This window comes from Sorex araneus, chromosome X, assembly GCF_027595985.1.
Source record: "Sorex araneus isolate mSorAra2 chromosome X, mSorAra2.pri, whole genome shotgun sequence".
Lineage (NCBI taxonomy): Eukaryota > Metazoa > Chordata > Mammalia > Eulipotyphla > Soricidae > Sorex > Sorex araneus.
In genome coordinates, this window is record NC_073313.1 from 220,555,690 (window position 1) to 220,573,828 (window position 18,139).

Genomic DNA, 18,139 nt, shown 5'->3' on the forward strand with positions numbered 1-18,139 from the left:
GGAAACAAGCAGAGTATCTCTGCTCCTGGGTTCCCCTGCGCCCAGAGCCATGGTCACAAAGTTTGGCATTACCTGGGTTCTGTAGGACTCCACTCATGTAAGTCTCTGCCCTGGAGCCTGGTGGTAGATGGGTTGTGGAGGTCAGCTGCCGGGGCTGGGTCCCTTGGGCGGGGAGGGCTCTCACCCGCTCCCCTCTGGAATACCCGAGTGAAAACAGCCTGGCATGGAGTCCAGTGGCATGGCTATGGGGGCCTCAATTTATGCTCCAAATAAAGTTATTTTTAAGTAAAAGATTTAAATATATTCTTTGTGTAATTCATGCCTTTCATTTTAGTTTTATTTCCTACATGTCAGATCTTTTTCCTTTATAAGAGCCATGAAAAAGGTAGTTTTTCAGTGATGTATCTATATATTTGAATTTACCAGTGTCTCTGTCTACAATTTTTAGTCCTTTTCATTTTAACATTATCTTCCCTTCCTTGATTATTCACTGCAGGTATCTGGAAGGGCCTTTTGCCTGACTTCTGTGGGATAATTACTTAATAATTCTGTACAATTTTGCTTAGAATTCTAATACTTGAATATAGTATGACTGTTACACTACACCATAACTTCTTTGAATATATTAGGTTTTTAGTATAGTACCAGACACAAAGCACACATATTTTTGTATATTCTATGACAAAAAATTACCCATTGAATAAGCAAATATCAGTTGAATAAATAGAGAAGTTCATGCACATTAGAAGTTGTTTTATTTTTGTTGTTGTTGTTATTTGCAAAACAACAAAAATCATATGTGTTTATTGCAAGGGTTATATTCTTACTTATCCTTTATCATGAATCTTAATTTAATTATAGGAATTTCTGATTATCTGGAACAGCTGAGATGATCACAGAAATAAGTTAACTCTAATACTGTGAGTAATTTAAATATAGGTAACTATAGTACTTCATCTCATAATTACATGCATTTAATTAATATTGTATATTCAGTTAATGTAATAGAAATAGCAATTCTTACTTTAGGCAGGGAAACAAAAGGTAGCAATTATGTAACTGAGTCCAGTAAAAACCAAAAATGTGGTGTATGCCAGATCAAAACCATAATGATTGTAGGTCAGAAGAGGGCAGCAAAGTGCAACCCAGGTCAATAATCTGGATTTGACAAAATACCTTGACAAATGAAAACCAGCCTGAATAATCAGAAGAAGGGATTCAGGATTTTTCAATGAGTAAATGCCGGGGCCTTAAGAAATAGATTTACTGACTTTGTACCAGGAGAGTAGCCAATATAATAGATAAGATGAAAAGAAGATGAAATCAGTATTGTTTTTTATCTTATTGCCACACATTTATCTTTGAAACAATTCTCTGTGGTCTATTTAACTAGACAGTATCTTATTGCCACATATTAATCTTTGAAGCAATTCTCTATGGTATAGTTAACTAGATAGTTCTGAAGGAAATTATAAACAAAGAGGCAACTACTAAGAAAGAATATAGCCAAGACTTCTCTCAGATAACCAAGCCAAGATGAACATGAGGAAATCATACTGACAAGAAGCAGTGCCAGTAAGCTTTAATCTCAAAAACAAAGGCAGAGCAGAATTCAAAAAGAAAAAGGAGACAGATGCGAATCTGTACATACACTATCTTTCTGAAGGATAGTGGATCAATTCTGGAATCTCTAGTAATATTTTTTTCCTGGTTAAAGATGATTAGTTCTGTCCAAAATCAAAGCTAGGCTTTACAGGACTACCAGATTTGAATTATTGAAACTCAAATCTTTAATTTTTTTATTTCCAATAATCATAGCACCGCATTTAAAATTAAGAATGACCTATTAAAAATTTTGTCTCTTCAAATTTTATTGAGGGCTGGAGCAATAGCACAGCAGGTAGGCATTTGCCTTGCATGTGGCTGACCAGGGTTTGATTCCACCATCCCATTCAGAGAGACTGGCAAGCTACCCGTGGTGTATTTGATATGCCAAAAACAGTAGCAACAAGTCTCATAATGGAGATGTTACTGGTGCCCACTCCAGCAAATTGATGAACAATGAGATGACAGTGACAGTGCTTCCTAAAGATGCACCTATAACATTATATATTATATATATTTTCTATTATGTTGAAATATATAGATTTTTTTTTAGTTTGAAATATCTCTGGTTTCTTCCCTCCCCATCTTACTAAGAGTGTAACTCAATGGTAAAGTTAGCCTATGATAATAGGCTCTTCAGCATTTTTTTTTTCTTTTTGGGTCACACCCGGCGTTGCACAGTGGTTACTCCTGGCTCATGCACTCAGGTACTACTCCTGGAGGTGCTCAGGGGACCATATGGAATGCCGGGAATCAAACCCAGGTTGGCCGTGTGCAAGGCAAACGCCCTACCCACTATGCTACTCTCCAGCCCCTCTTCAGCATTTTTTGCTAATCGAGTCTCTCCCAATACAGATGAAGATTTTAGTGGTATCATAGACTATGCACATTTTGCAATTGAATAGTAATTCAGTCTCTACTAAAGGGATACTTCAGCCCAAATTAGTATAATATTTTGTTACAAAAACAGAAGGGTTGTCTGAACTGGTTTCTTATCCTTAAGAATTAGTAGGATGGGCAAAGAGATAGTGCAATAGACTGAGTGCATGTTTTACACGCATGAACTGAGTTCAGTTACAGCACTACATGGCCCCCCAAGCACTGTGAGGTGTGACCCCTCCACTCCTGCCCAGTACTGAGTCTAAATACCTTTGGTGTGATACAAATAATTAAAAAATAATTTATTGAATAATCATGAGATAGACCATTACAAAGCTTTTCATGATTGGGTTTCAGTCATATAATGATTCAACACCCATCCCTCCACAGTTGTACATTTTTCATCACCAATGTCCTCAGTTTCCCTCCCACCCTCCCCCACCCCCATTCCCAGCTTGCATCTGTGGCAGGCACTTTTTTCTTTCTCTCCCTCCTTTTGTTTTTTCTTTGTTTTGTTTTTTAGGGTTTTTTTTAAGTAAACAGATTTTATTTAGAGGTTTTTGAGGGAAGGAGGAAGGGACGAGTGGGAGAGAGAATAGTAAGAGGAATGCGCTCAAGAGAGAACTCTGGCTTCTCCAAGGGTGGAGAGAGCCACTACATACAGCAGAGCTTTAGACACAAAAGCATGAAAGTACACATCTCAAGAGAGGAGATGTGGGCGAAACAGGTGCTCTGGCACCGCATGTGCTCGGCCACGTGGGCGCAAGCAGCACATGGGCTCAGGCAGCATATGTGCTCTCTCCCTCCTTTTGTGCTTTATGATTTATTTGGAATACAGGTACTAACAGGTCGTTGTGTTCAGGGAATTCAGTATTTTTATCCGAAGGTAAGGTTGGAATAGCTTTGTTAACTGGGTGGCAGCTTTGGGGGTGGATGTGACTGCCGAGGCTTCCAGAAATACAGGAAAGTGGGGGGAGGTAGTTCAACCTGACCCAAAGAAAACCTGGAGATTTGTCACAAAATCTGTATACCCAAACTTTCAGCAGATTATATCTCAGTGAGGTCCAACCTGACATGATGGAGTTCGGCCATAGACATGGTGGTGATTTTGGGTTGTGGAAGAAAGTGGCTGCTGGGGGCTCTGCTTGGTTGGGCAAGAGGCTAACTCTCTCTCCTCCAATTTATCCTGGTCTTCTCAGCTTTGCACAGGTCCAAGGTTAACAGAAGCTTTTGATTTCTTTTGAGATTTATTTATGTGTCTTTGAAGCAAGGCCGATAAACGAGCTTGTATAGCTGAGCAGGAAGTAGTTTGTGGGTGTGGCTCCCAAATACCTAACTTTTGACCATTAAAAAAAATTTTTCAGGAAACTTGGTCCCAAGTTCTTGGGATCTGACTAGGGGTACAGCAGCAATTTGGGGGGATCAGTAAGCCTGAAGCCACCATCAGGATGCTGATGCATTTGCCCCCTGAATACAGGTTGAGCTGCTGAAGGCACTATGCCCCCACAAATAATTTTTTAAAAAAGCATAAATAGGTGTTGAGAAACATTATCAACTCCACAAGTCTGCCTAAAAATGTCAAGTTAGACAAATAGTTTTTTAAAAAGATTCTGTCATAGTCACATTTACAAAATCAGAAGAACATTCTCAAAAATGTACACAAGGGAGGAACATTTCCTTAACTAAATTCCCTTTCACGTTATTTATCTCTTCCCATTCTATGTTTCTGAGGCCCTAATAGGCAGAAAAGACAATTTCATCTTGTGATTGGGGAGATGGCTCAGAGAATGTTTTTCATGATGGAGCTCTGTTTGATACCCAGCACCACTAGAGGTGAGTCTTTTTCACACATTTCTCCCAGCACCAGTGTGCTCCAAAACCAATCAGTATATATGTATACATATCTATACATATACATACTTATACATATATAATATACATATATATCAATATACATATATGGAGAAAGAGATAGATGTATATATAAAATATATATTATCCTACCAAGCCTTATGGTTATCATTTCTAATTAATTCATAAACGTATTTTTATTTACCTATATACACTGTAAATATTTACTTTCTTATCTATTTGAGTCATAGTTTGTGCTAATTATTTTGTTTGCATTTTTCTGTCTTACACTTAACCAATGTGTTTGTATATAGTAAAGCAGTGTATCTGAATTTCACTGCACAAAGATTAATTTTAACTAGAATTACTGAAGAAAACATATTCATGCCATTGTTCATTTTAACTCCCCATACACCAACTTTATATCAAAATCATATTTAAAAAGCTTGTCTGAGCAATATTATATCACTTTTATGTAAAATATTCTCTGAGACATTATTTAATTGTATATCTATATTTTTAAAGTATAGCATATAGGGGCTGGAGCGATAACACAGTGGGTAGGGCATTTGCCTTGCACGTGGCCGACCTGGGTTTGATTCCCAGCATCCCATATTACATCCTTGAGCACCACCAGGAGTAATTCCTGAGTGCAGAGCCAGGAGTAACTCCTGTGCATCGCCAGATGTAACCCAAAAAAGAAAAAAAAGTATAGCATATAATGTACATTCATTAGTTTCTCAAAGGTTTAATAGGTTTCTGATATTAAAAAAGCTGATAATGGTCATATATATATAATGAAATTTGTTTCTACTCATTTTATTTTAACCAAGTCTTGGTTCTTTTTACTACGATTATGTAATTATGATTCTAATGACAAAATGAAAATTTAGCAACAATATGCTTAAAATGTATGTTTAGGAACAAAATATTCAGGAGCTGGAGCTATAGTACTATGGGTAGGGCATTTGCCTTGTACGTGGCAGGCCCAGGTTTGATCTGCAGCATCCCATATGGTCCCCAAAATAAAACATTCAGGGGCTAGAGCTATAGTACCATGGTTTGTCTTGCACGTGGTTGACCTGGGTTTGATCTGCAGCATCCCATATGGTCCCAAGCACCACCAGGAGTAATTCCTGAGCACAGAGCCAGAAGGAACTCTTGAGCATTGCAGGGTATGACCACAAAAAAAGCAAGCAAAAAGAAATAAAATTTTCAAGGCCCAAGCAGAATATTCCTACTACTTATTTTGCAAATTTAAAATCTATATGTTTTGGCAATGCTTTTTGCAATTTTTATTTGCAACTAAAAGTTGGAAAATGTCTTTAGATGAAATAGAAACATCGCAAATCTTATGTTATGTAAGTTTTATATAATGTGAAATTAAATATTTTATTTTTTCAAAAATGCATATTTACCAGTATAAAATAATTTCATTTGAATATCGATTTTTGACCACAGAAAAAAATAATCCTTTAGTCATTCAGATCTTTCGTTACAATTAAAAAATTTTGATTTGGACAAAAATGGATAAATATTACAGAATCTCATGCCAATTTTAGAAACAAACACCCATTCATTACAATGTGTATTATTTTTAGAACTTTGATTTAGCAAGTCTTCTTTGAACTTTTTTTAAAGGAAAAGTTATTTAGAATATTCATCTGGACAACAGCACCTCCATTTAGCAAAAAAATAAACAAATAGTCTTCTAAAAGTGTTTTTCTTTGTATAGTGACTTGCATGTTAAAAGTTCAAGAGCCACAGAATTCTTCAGATTATAAACTGCTCTGGATTGCTTATTTCACAAAAAATTTATTTTTCTTTGTAAAGGACATATTTGTCTAAGATTTGAAGAGAAATTTCAGTGATGCTTATAAAAATTTATAAGGTAATGATAGTGAACCTAAATATCCATTATTTGCAAACAGCAACTTTATTTTAAACACAATAAATTACTAATAGCCTTTTATTTATTGAAGAAACCCAGAGGAAGCAAAAAACAAAAACTTTGAAAGTAGAAATATTCACATGTTAAAGTGGATTATAGGACATAGAGAAATTCAATCATTGAAACATTTTCAGTATTTGCACATACAAGCAAACACACACATACACACATATTTTTCCCTTTCACAGTGGAAATTTGCCCTTGTATTTAGTACCCAGTTTTATCCCATTGTTTTTGAAGATCAGGATATGATTCATTCTAAAAATAGCTTTCTCCAGCATAAAGTGTCTGTATAAAAATAGTTTGTTGTTGTAGCATTCAGGAAAGTTTAAAGATGTGTGTGTGTGAGTGTGTGTTGTGTGTGTGTGTTGTGTGTGTGTGTGTGTGTGTGTGTGTGTGTGTGTAAGAGAGAGAGAGAGAAAGAGAATTTTGAAGCTAGTATCTGTTGGGATTAAGCTTTTAAAGTGATATTTAGAATTGTACCATTATAAACAAGTTCACATCCCTCCAGCCCTTTTTATTCCTCCCTTTTATAGGGGAGATTTTGTTTATTAATTCCTTACAAAGGTGATTCAATTATCCAAAACAGGAAACAACCATTAGGAGTAGACCCAATTCAGTTACATATTAAATTGAGAGTTTCTTTGCTATTTTATCTTTGCAAATGGCTATGAATATTCATTAAGCGAGAGAAAATTTTTCCAGATGCAAATCTTTGCAATATGCCTTAGTGCTCCAAGCCAAAAGGAAGAAAGGAATTATAAAGACCTTATTTGTGTGCATCATCAAGGAGAAAGAAATAAGCTATTAAAAATATTCTCATGAGGGGCTGGAGTGATGACACAGTGGGTAGGGCATTTGCCTTGTACGTGGCCAACCTGGGTTCGATTCCCAGCATCCCATATGGTCCCCTGAGCACTGCCAGGGGTAATTCCTGAGTGCAGAGCCAGGAATAACCCCTGTGCATCGTAGGGTGTGACCCAAAAAGCAAAAAAAAAAAAATTCTCATGAGCAAACATTTTATATGTCACATATTTTAGACTAATATGTGTATCATTTTAAACCAAATTATGATTTTCAGTGTTTCAAAGTAACGAAAGGGGAGATACCTCATAATTATGCTAACTCATAACTTTATTTTCCATCTATAGGAATTTAGACAGAGGCTAAGGTTAAAGGGAGTGTCCATTGAAAATATCTTCAAATTCTGAAAGTGACAAAGCAAAGAGATATCTCATAATTATACTAACCCCTAACTTTATTTTCCATCTAAAGAAATCTAGACTGTGGCTAAGGTTAAGTATAATGTTCAGTGAAAATAATCTCTAAATTTTAACAACAGAACTGAGGTTACCAAAGTGCTATAGAGAATAGAAAGGAAATGATCTATGGACATTGGGGCTTTGGTATGGTTGGATAACATCAAACCCTTAAAACTCATTTATACTCTCATAAATAAACATTATCATATAAAATTTTAAATTTAGCTTCAAGATTCTTCCTTTATTAGATCCATATCCCATCCCCACCTCCTCTAATCTCCTGAGTTCTTAGCTCTACTGATGATGTCTCCAGGTTTGGTTGTATAAAAGACTGTCTAATTTTTTTGTTTCTTTATACTCTACACATGATGATCTTTTATTTATCTTTGACTTTCTAACTTATGTTCTGATGTTACTTAGCACGAAACCCTCCAGTTTTACCCAAGTTGCAGCAAACTGCAAAATTTCACCTTTTCCCACTGCTGAATAGTACTCCATTGCATATATATAAATATATCTTATGGCAACTTTTTTATGCACTCACCTATTGTGCATTTAGATTGTTTCCAAATCGTGGCTACTATAAATAGTGCTGAAGTGAATTATGCAATACACGTTCTTTTTGGTTTAAGATTTTTGTCTTCTTTAGGATGATCCCAAGACCAGAATAGCTGGGTCATAGGAAAGTTCTATTTGAAATGCCTTGAAAAATCTTCAAAATATTTTTCTTAATGACTAAATTATTCTACCAGCAGTATATGAGAGTTACATTTTTACTAATATTTATTGACTCCAGTCTTTCTCATAGAGACTATTACTGGTGTGAGTTCTTGATCATCAGTAATGATGGACATTCTTTTCATGTGCCTATTGGCTATCTTTATGTCTTATTTGAGGAAATGTTTGTATGTATCTTCTCTCCAGTTTGATGGAGTTGTTTGGGTTTTGTTGTTGTTGTTGAGCTTTAAGAGTGCTTTAAATACACTTATGTGTGTGTGTATATATATACATATATATATATATATGATTTACCTTTTGGTGTACTGAGTGAAAATATTTTTTCTGAATTAGTGGGATATCTTTTTATTATAGACCTCCTTTCCCTTGTAGTGCTTATGCTTTTCAGTTTGATATAGTCCCATTTGTTTTTTCTGTGTTTCCTTTGCTAATAAGGTTGTATTAGACTATTATAATTTTCTCCATTGATGTCTTTTTTATTTTTCTAAAAGGATCATTTTTTTCTAAATACAGTGAGTTAAAAATGTGGATCTTCCCGGGGGCCGCACGTATGTGCGGCCTCTCCGCAGCTGTACAAGCGTGAATCCAGACCCAGCAAAACCTCTTTTGGTGTGAGCAACTCCTCGCAGAATGTCTCCAGCCTGAGAACTAAGACTCGGCCCTGTGCCCGCCCGGGAGGGGAAAGGTATTTCTCTCTCTTCCCTCTTTCTCTCCGGGGATGAAGGGCGCGGTGGCCGCCATATTAAGACGACCACAGATTGGGTGTTCAAGCCTGCAATTATCTAATATCTGGAAGAAATCTCCCTGGACTTCTTGTTAAAGTACAGAAATTCAAAACCGCGCAGCCGCTATTGCGGCCGCGCGACCTTATTTGTTTTCACAGTAGGTCTGAATCTAGTGGGGTACTCCTAACAACAATAGTGAGGTTTGTGTTGAAATATTGAATGTAACCAAAGTAAACAGAATGTAAAATGAAACTTATCAGTTACAAGGTAGGGGGTGGGGGGGCAGGATGGGAGGTGTACTGTGTGGGTTTTTTTTTTTTTTTTGGTGGTGGTATATGGGCACTGGTGAAGGGATGGTTGTTTCAGCATTGTATAACTGAGACCTAAGCCTGAAAGCATTGTAATCTTCCACACGGTGATTTAATAAAATAAAATAAAATTAAAAAAAAAAAAGTGGATCTTATAATTTCTGGATTTTTCCTTGTGCTGTGGTAATATGCAATGAATAGGAGCTAGAGTAGTTTAAATCAGCTTAGTGACTATCAAAAATTGTATAACCTACTCTAAAATAAAGTATTACTGTCATGAAATAAATTGCAGGATCTAACACACAGACTAATTGAATGGTGATATGTGCAGTATTTGTCTCACATTTTCTAGACTCAAAGCACTATGTTAAAAGAAAAATCAAGGGGCTGGAGCGATAGCATACCAGGTAGGGCAATTGCCTTGCAAGAAGCCAACCCGGGTTAGAATTGCAGCATCACCTGGAGTAATTCCTGAGTGCAAAGCCAGGAGTAATCCCTGTGCATCGCCGGGTGTGACCCAAAAAGCAAAAAAAAAAAAAAAAAAAGAAAAGAAAAATCAAAATGTTTGCTCACTTATTTAATTTTATAAGTCTAAATTTAACATATTTTTGAAATATTTGCATTATATACAAATAAAAATACAAGAATTTTTACATCATCACAATAAAATAAACAGGTATCACTTTATAAAGAGTTAATCAAAAAGCTTGTCTTTTTATTTACAGATTATCTACACCAGAAAGTGCCAGAATGATTTTACTATAGCCAGCGTAAATTTTATGCATATTTTAATTTTCAAGAATCAACACTCTTCAGACCATCTCAGAGACCAAAAAATATATTCCTTTTTTTTCTTTTCTATTGTCTTAATACTTTGATACATTTACCCTTGAATGTCTAAAATTAGGTATTAGCAGTCTCTACATTGTAAGATATAAAAACATCAACAGGAATATATATGTTTTTATTTAAATGCTCTGTTTTGATATTTGCGAAATGTTTCCTCAATATGCATAAAATTTCATAAAACATGAATGCTAGATGCTATTATTAATCTAATTTTCCCTCATTACATTACTAATCTAATTTTACTACAAGTGACATGGGAATATGTAGAACATGTATCCTACCCTGCCCTCATCCACAAATAAGTGAAGAGGAAGAGAAGGGAAAATTAACAGCAGACTGACTGTAAAGATTAAATTGTAAAGCACTTAAAAGAGTACCTGATACATATAACACACTAAGTAAAGATAGAATTCTTTATATTTGTCGAGCTTTCAACACAAAGAGCCCACTGCTGAACAAGTGAATGGTCTAGAAATTTATTTTTTTGAGACACTTTCAAGAAAGTCTCTTGGCTTTTATTTTGGGATTTGAAAAATATATTAAATGTTTCCAACTTGCTTCTTCTATGCTGTTTTCTAATTATGTGATACTGGAAAAATTATTAAAGTTCTGTGTATATATTCTCTCATATGTCAGAAGAACATTTTATCTATCTGAAAAATTTACTGTGAAGATTTAAAAAATCACTGCAGAAAACTTACCATCATCTCCAAAATATATGATAACACAGAAATAGTAGGCTCTTCTCTAATATTCCTAATAGTGCAAATAAAAATTTGCTGCTTGATTGACCTCAGATTTTCTTTTTATTCTTTTATGGCATTTCCTGACAAATCAAATATAACATGCACATAAAAACATTGGTGACAGAAAATGCATGACACATGTTATAATTTTAAAATCTGCATTAAAAACGTTCTACTATGGCTTTTATCATATTTGACCTTAGACCATCTGTTTTTCTTTAAGTGTTCTCTCTTTTTCTTCTCTTGTATGACTTCAATGAACTATCATCTTTCCAGGCCCTTGGGCATGAAACCTCAGTCTTTTATATCTCCTTTTCTCACTCTTCTCATAATCAAAATCTTGCAAAACAGTCCTCGGAGAAAAAATTTTATTTCATTTGTCCCCTTATCTGCTCTGCTAGGATAATCCCCTGTGAAAGTTTTAGTCACATCATGCAATTTTTGTTTCAAATCAAAACAAAAATTCCTGATTCAAAACCCTCCACCTAACCTGCAATTCTGCTCTTAAACGTTGATATCCATTGCTGAGGGTCTGTGGTTCTCAGATTTCCACCCTAATGATACAATTTTACTCCTTTTCTGTATTTAGCACTTCGTTTTCTTCAATTTTTCTAACAAATTCAAGTTCTCTAATGACCTTAAGATTTATTGGGATTTTTAGACATTCAAACAACAACAAATGTTTACAATCTCAACTGTTTTGTCTCTCAAGCTCTGGTCACGGGGTTCGGGGCCATTCCTCGCAGTATTTGCCCAACCAGGCTGCACAATCTCAGCACTTGCCTGCAATGCAGAGCTGCTCCACTGGTGGTACTGGGAGCCACCCGAACAACTCCATGGTGCTCAGGAGCCATCCATATTATATTCAGTGGTGCTTATGGGGACAGGGGGTGGACACACAATGTTGTTGGAACTCAGGCCCCTTCTCATGCCAAGTGTGTACCCGTGAATTCTGAACAATCTTACCAGCCTCTTAACTGTGATTTTAGTTTAAATTGTTAAACTATTGTTGCTTTAAAAATTGGTCAATATAGTTATCAACAATTTTTATTTGTTCAAATATAGTAAAATTTTGACTCAGGAGATAATTGTTAAAATAATTATAGGGTGTAAATAGGCTGATATACAGTATCCAACTGTATATCCCCACTAGTAATGTTGGATAGTATAAACGGACATAATGAATATATAATGATATATAACTAGAGTCATAAAACAAAAGAAAATTATTTTAATAAATAAAATGAAAACATGAAAAATGTTTTCTGGTTATATATGACTTTATACAGTTCCCTGCACAAACAGTGGCTGGAAAAGTTCTCTTTAGTCTGTGATTTCTGTAGAATTTGGATTGATTTCAATTAGATGAAATTAGATAGAGGATGGGAGAAAAGAAAAGCTTAAAAATGTTATTCTAGTCACATTTGTCTTCGCTAATCTTAATTTTTGAATAAAAAGATACATATACTTTTTATTTTATACATAGACAGTCTGAGTTGGATTGAATTCAACTGTTTAGAGGAAAGTAATTATTATTGTTATCCTCTAGCCAAGATAACAAAACACCAATTGTGACTAGCCAAGAAGCCTGGAATTCACAAACCACATTATATTTATTTATTTCTTCATGTTGGCTGTTTATCAGGAAGTGACTTCAGTCAAGAAGAGTAATAATTCATTTACTAAGTAAACTCTTGAAACTCTGAGAAAAATGATGCATATCCTACATTGAATTAAAAATTACATAATACTTGCACATAGATATTAATTGCATTTAATCTGACTAATGCTTTTTTAATCATTTGCAAAACTAAGGTCATGATGACATGGATAAAAATAATTTTGCTTTTTGCTTTTCTTCTTAAGCTACTTGTGATCTGTGTGCAATAATTAAGAGCAAAGATTTGGTTTAAATATATGTGTGCATGAATACATACAGTAAATTTCCAAATAATTTTCTTAAAAAATCTTATCTTTTCCTCAGTAGTAAGTCTAATAAAAATTGTGTCACATAATAATATAATAAATAATATACATTAAAAATAGAATTTTAGGCATGGTTAAGATTATAACTTAATGTAAAGTCTAAATAAAGCAAAAGCAAGTCTTGATTGAGATTATATCAGTTGTATACCTAAAAATGCTTTCACAAAAGTTGTGTGTTGCAAATGTTAGAATAACCTAATGACAGGGAAAGAATCTCTGTTTCAATTATTTTATGTCTCAATTTCAAATGCAAAACATTGACACTGTTCTTGAGAGCCAGAGTTCTTCTTCCCTCTTATAAGGTCATCCTAGTGATGACAGGGAGACTCAGGACTATTCCTGGTGTTAATTGATCCAGTGCTGACTTAACAGTTGAATTCTCAGTCAATCAATTCAGGGCTGCAGTGTCTAGCAGCTGCCAATTCTCATCTCATGGTGTTGCATTGGGGCATTTAGGACTTAGTTTGAACTTGACTTCATGTATGCTCTAGCCCTTTGAGCTATCTATTCCCAGCACCATTTTTAAAAATATTATATTTCATCTTAGAATTCTTTCAAAAGTTTTGGTCTCTCAAAACTGTTCTTAATTATAGCTCTTTTAGTTCTGAGACTCAGTTTCTAATGTGGAATTAGGACTTTCTATCCATGTAAGAATGAGTACACTAAAATTCAACTCAACTCTGACAATATGTACTCCTATTATCATTTTCCTCATGATTTTGCGGTAAAATCAAATTTTGCATGTTAAATGTTCAGTCCCACAAATGTTGCTGAGAAAATTAATTAGGCACAAGTTAAAACAAACAAACAAAAAACAAAACCAATACTAGATCCCATTCACACTATCCACAGAGGTTATTTTTGAATTGGATTTAACACCTTGTTATCACATTTGAATCTATGCAATACATTGAAGAAACCATAGACAGAACTCTCTGATATTAACTCCAGATGTGTCTCCAATTATTTGACTCCTAGACAAAGAAAAAAATATAGCAAAAATAAACAAATGAGACTATATCAAATTAAAATACTTCTGCACTGACATAGAAATGAAGACTAATAAAAAGGAGAAAATATTTCCACATCATATACCTGACAAAAAGCTAGTATCCACAAAAAAGTACACACAAAGCTCAACAATGATAAAATAAACAGCCCTATAAACCTGGGGAGAGGAGCTGAACAGAAACTCCTTGAGAACACACAAAGACCTCTAAGTTATAAAATAGTATTCATCCTAGCTGATTATCAGGTAAAAGTATATCAAAATAACTATTAGATATCTCTTACGCTAGGGAGATTTGTCTATACAAAAAACTTCAGAAAAAACTAGTGCTAGATGGAATGTACAGATAAAAGAACCCAGATTCTGTATTGTTGGGGCTGACCTCTGATTCTGCTTCTATGGAAAAGAGCATGAACAAAGTGAAAAAATAAAATGAAAACTAGAATTTCCATATGACCCTGTAATTCCACTCCTAGGCATCAAGCCTAAGAACACAAAAACATTATATTGTAAACATATATGCACACAATATTCATTGTAATGCTGTTTGTGATATCTAATATCTGGAAGCAATGAAAGTGCCAACAATGAATGAGCAGATAAATGAGTTATGGTCTACATATGCAATGGAGTACAATGCAGCTATAAGAGAAGATGTTGCCTCTGTTATAATTTGGGTGAAATTTGAGAGTGTCATCATATTAAGTAAGCAAGTGGGTCAGAAGGAGAAGAACAAATACCAGTTTATATATCTTATATTTGGGCTAAAAGGAAAAATAATAAACAAGGGCATAGATGATGATTCTGCTAACAGAATGGAAATTATCTATGGGGGTGGGGTGGGGCAGAGAGAAAGGATATAGGGAAAATGGAGGAGGTTTATTGACACCCCGGTGGTGTATGTTTTACAGTAAAATTATAAGCCTTACACACTAATATTAACACTATTGAAAATCATAATAACTCAATAAAATTATATAATTTAACTACAAGGAATAAATTTGAAATAAAGACAGATATTTTGCCCAAGTTTAGTATTTATGATATCAAAATTTTCAGAATACAAATGCAGTTTTATTTTAAAATATAATATAATATAATAATGGATGGACAACTACTTTACTATGAACTGCATCATTTCATAGTGAGTTATAGTGACTATAGGAGAGTGAAAATAGTGACAGCTGACCACATCATAATAAAATAATAATTAATGACATATTATGCACTAATTTCTTCTGTAGTCAAAATATTTTCAGATACAAGAAAAAATTCTGTAATATATATTCAATGAAATGTGAGATAATATGTTTTTTACAAGCGCATGTCATTATGACATCCATCCCTATCTGACCTATAAACGTTTTTAATGTTTCTAAGACTTAAACTTAATGGAATAGAAGTAGATAAAAGTAACTTTTAGTTAATTTTACTGTTTCTAAATAGAATTTAGCATCCTTTCACAGAAATGAACAGATCATTGAAACACCCATAATTTCTTTATTTTTTAAAATTTATTTATTTTTAATTAGTGAGTCACAGTGAGGGTTTAGTTACAGATTCGCACATTTTCGTGCTTGTTTTTCCCTCATGCAATGTTTAAGAGCCCATCCCTCCACCAGTGTCCATTTTCCACCACCCATGAACCCAATATCCCTCCCCTCCAGTCCCATCCCCCCACCCCATTCCGCCTCTGTAGCGAGGCATTCCAATTTGATATCTATCTTTCCTTTTGGGTGTTAACACCCATAATTTCTTTAATTAACTGTACCACTAAAATCAATAGTTTTATTGGATTTTTTTTGGGGGGTGGGGAGATGGCACCTGACTATGCTTAAGAGTTACTCCTGGCTCTGCACTAAGGAATCACTCCCGGTGGGCTCAGGAGATCATATGGGATGCTAGGATTAAACCTGGGTTGACCACAAGCAAGGCAAATGACTTACCCGCTGCACTATTGCTCTGGTGATGGATTTATTCTTTGAAACACAATTACAACATATTTGCAAAGTTGAAGCATTAAAAATTTTCCCATGGGTAGATTATAGTCTTTAGTTTCAGTAATAGTATAAAAAATTGCAATTAATAACTTATCATAAAACTTGAAGCACTAAGACAAAAAAAGGATTTCTTATATTATATTCCTTACATGTGAGAAGAATGTCAATGATGTTTATTTTTAAAGAATAAGATATTTAAAAAATGTATTGGAAGATTATTTAGGATTTACTATGTTTAAGACTTATGAAAATCATTATTACACCCACCATCAAAGCATTACATTTGGTGATAAATGTAATATTTAAATCTGGTGATATTCAATAATTAATATTATTATCAATATTTATAGCTGATGTTTAATAATTTTGTGAGAATTTTTTTGAGTACAAATTTTGCATGCACTTATTCATTTATCCTTGCGTAGATTCAATTTATGTACATTAGTGGATTTGCATGTGGAAAACAGATTATGGCATAGGAGACTGACTCCGAAACCATTTATGAAAGTAATATGGAACGGACCCACTGATACAATCACTGTGTGAACATGAGTCCTTTGGAAGGAAACAAATTTGCCTGAGGGAGAGAGAAAGGCCGTGGATGAGGTACATTTGAGCTGGCGCCTAGCCCTAGAGGTCAACACTTGGCCAAGCAGAGACTTGAAGAGATGGAGTAAGTATTTCAAGCAATGTTCTGAAAGCTCATTACATGTTCAGGGATTGAGAAGTTAAATGATTTGCCATAAAACTATGAAGGAATGACAGAAAAGGAAGGAAATAAGTTGTGATCATATTAACTTAATATTAGATATAGATTAGTTTCATCTATCTAGTTAGATATTAGATATTCTTTGTGTATTTTTTATTGTGTATTTCCTCCCAATATTTAATACCCTGATGTTCTAGGCAAAGGATTTTAAGTTTTATAATGCCAAAGGTGATTGAATAGAAGGAATAAATAAGATCAAGTGAAAGCTTTTAAGAAACCAAGTTGAGAAAGAGAAAGAATATTGTTGTGAACAAAATTCCTTGGTGAAAAGAAATTTATCAACATCCAGCAGTGGATGTTGATTGAACAGAAACAGAAAAATTAAAAATTCTTAAAATTTGAATCTTAGTAAAGACTGTATTAAATAGAGAATACTGGAGAAATTCAAATTAATAGGAAAGGTTAATACTTATAACTCAATAGATTAATATGAGATAATTACAGGATATTAACTTAAAAATTTATGGGTTCTTTTTTTCTTTCTTTTCCTTTTCTTTTTTCCTCCTTTTCTATAAAAATGGTTAATAAAATATTTGGTTGCTTAATGCTATTTCATTTTGAGAAGTCTTTCCTGATAACCATCTAAAATAGCCTTTCATACTTACTGTCTAGTTGATTACAATATTTTTGTAGCAGTCGTGTAGTACATTAATTTTTATTGTGTATTTCCTTGTTTTTTTGTGTATTACTTCGTGTATTTTTTAAATGTATTTTTTATTGTATATTTCCTCCCAGGACCCGGGACCAGAGATCCTCTGCCTGTTTCCCTCACTCTCCGGGAAGCCTAGGGGTCACGCCCATAAGCCACCTCCTGTTGGCACCAGATAATCTCCTCATCAGAACTCACAGCTGCTTCTCTCAGAAGGGAGCATAAAATCAGGCCCCCATAACAATGCCACCAGACTCCGTGCCAGGCTGTTTTCATTCAGGATGCCCTGGAGTGGGGCGGGTGAGAGCCCTCCCCACCTCAAGGGACCCAGGCCCAGCAGCCAGCGTCTATAGCTCAACTGCCGCCATGCTCCAGGCTGCTTTCCACACGCTTGGGCCGAGCTTCACATATGAGTGAACATATTCCTGAACCGTGAGGCTCCTTTTAGGCTGTGCAACACATCATAAGACACTCCCTTAGGGCTGGAGTGATAGCACAGCAGGTAGGGTGTTTGCCTTGCACGTGTCCAACACAAGTTCGATTCCCAGCATCCCATATGGTCACCTGAGCACCACCAGGAGTAATTCCTGAGTGCAAAGTCAGGAGTAACACCTGTGCATTGCCTGGAGTGACCCAAAAAGAGCAAAAAAAATTTTAATAAAAGGAAGACATTTCCTACCCATTCTCATAATTACCACACCATATTTGATTGGAGGCAAGATGGCGCTGCCACCTCCCGAACCCCTCGTGCTCTCCAAAACCCGGCTCATCATCTCATCAGGCATGGAACTCTATGAGTGATCCCTGCTGGA